Genomic DNA, 2,500 nt, shown 5'->3' on the forward strand with positions numbered 1-2,500 from the left:
GATGAACTCATGATGTCAGGTTGATGAATGATGTCAGGTTGATGAACTCATGATGTCATGTTGATGAACTCATGATGTCAGGTTGATAAATGATGTCAGGTTGATGAACTCATGATGTCAGGTTGATGAATGATGTCAGGTTGATGAACTCATGATGTCATGTTGATGAACTCATGATGTCAGGTTGATAAATGATGTCAGGTTGATGAACTCATGATGTCAGGTTGATGAATGATGTCAGGTTGATGAACGACTTCTCAGCTGTGGAAGGTTTCCTTGACATGTACAAACCAAGGTTTGTATTTGATAAACCATTGTGTCTTATATATCTTATATTTACAATTCTGCAGCAAAGAAAAGCAATGGTGAAGTGGTATGTACTTAACGTAGGTTATTTAAGAGACCCTCGAGTTTCTCTTCCACCTGAGAAACGACTGTTACAGCAAAGAGCGCCATATCATAGTTAGCATAGTGGTATAGTTCAACGAGGTACGGTGTGGCTTTATGCCACTGAGGCGTCACGCTAGCCGTGAAGGAGAACCCGGGTCACCCCGGGGCTCTGGTAAAACTGTGACAGGCCTAGCACGTCGGCAGCGGATTATTAATTATTGCTGAAAAAAATAGAAGAAAGAAACGGAATGATATAGAACAAGACACCCTAAATGAATTACTCTTCGCTGATGACCAAAGCCTGGCACACAAAGATAAACGAAGTCTCCAACACCACACCACCAGATTAAACGAAGAATGTAAAAACTACGACATGAAGATCAACATCAACAAAACAAAGATAATGAAAGTAAGCAGAATGCCAGGACCACTAAGGGTACACATCAACAACAACAGTCTCAAACAGGTCCATTAATTTAAATACCTCGGAAGTATATTCACAGAGGATGGGCGACAAAACAAAGAAATTGAAACACGAGTACAAAAGGCCAATAATGTTAGTTATCAGCTTACTCCACTTCTAAAACATCCTAACATCTCCATAACAACAAAACTCAAAATGAGCAGCACCATATTCATCCCAACACTCACTTATCTATGCCAAACATGGACCACGAACAAGACATCAGAGCAAAGAATTACAACATGTGAAATGCGATGCCTTAGAAAAGCAGTAAACAAGACCAGGCGAGACAAAATTGACTCAGTAATCAGAGAAATGGCGGGCACAAATAATGTCATGCATCACGTCCAACACCAAAGAATCAAATGGTTCGGACATCTCATACGATTACCAACACACCACCCAGCACAACGTGCCTACATAAAAAATTCGGCGACCGAGAAAGACCTGGATAGACGGTGTCAGGGAAACACTAACAACTCACGGCATGCCCAGTGTCGTCGCATGGGTTGCAGACAAGGTGGTGCATAATTGGTAAATGAGCTAGATCTAAATGGGCAATAGGCTTGGTAGCTAATATTAAGATTTCTAGAGAAAGCCAATTAGAACCTGCAGGATATCCTGTAATCTACATCTATCGATATGTACAACTGTTTCTAGATGAAACCCCATAAAAGCTGCAATAAAGTGAACAATACAAACAACTCACTATGCTCACAATCTGAGAAGATTCAAAGATTTCTAATTACTTATTGCAGCCCCAGGACTTGCTACACAGAGGGAGACAATCGTTTCGATACCCATTCTTCATTGAGTTACCGTAGACTACTAGTTTCTAGATCTAGTGTCGTAGATAGGCTCGCGGAAACTTGAATCAGATTTTTTGCTTGCACCAAATTGGTGCTGCGAAGAGGAGTTTCATGCACTTTTCCTCTTGTGCGGGAAGAACGATGCCTAGATTTCTCTACAGTGACAAAAATAACTTTGGTGCAAAGATTTTGCTTGCTCACAGCGGGGCGACGAGCATAAACCATCCTCGCCGTCTGTCTTTTCACTCTTCACTGGCGCAGCCAGCGGGTGACAGATAGCAAGGATGTGGTAATGTAGATCTGGAGCACTGACTGGTTTAGAACAATTAGAAAGGGGGATGGGAGGGAGGGGTGCCGGCCAGGGTTAGGTGGAGCGCTTGCACCAATTGTACCAATGGCGCCCTGCCACTGGGCATGCCCCTGACTCAACTCTCAGGCTAGTGGCAGAGAGACGCCTCTTTCTTCCCGCGACACTCAAAATGGTATAAGTGGCGGATAAAAGTAAAGTAAAGTAAAGTAAAGTAAAGAGGTATGTATCGATTCCCCGCCGGGGGGGGGGGGTACTTGATAATGAGAGAAAAGTCTTAAACAAAGATGAGAAAGATGATAGAAACATATAGGCTAATTGAAAAAGGAAAGCCAGAAAGACAGACAGAGACAAAGAGGCATTTATTCATGATCTGTTCCAATACAAAGGTAAATATCAGGTGTCTATAAAAAAGAGGACCTATTCAAAGGCCAATAACTCGGTCATTTTTACACCAATTTCATTCCAACGAACTGGGAAAAAATAAAATTCAATCAGGGGAACACTAATATGTTTGTCAGTATGACATAA

Source organism: Aplysia californica, unplaced genomic scaffold (assembly GCF_000002075.1).
Source record: "Aplysia californica isolate F4 #8 unplaced genomic scaffold, AplCal3.0 scaffold00178, whole genome shotgun sequence".
NCBI classification, from domain to species: domain Eukaryota; kingdom Metazoa; phylum Mollusca; class Gastropoda; order Aplysiida; family Aplysiidae; genus Aplysia; species Aplysia californica.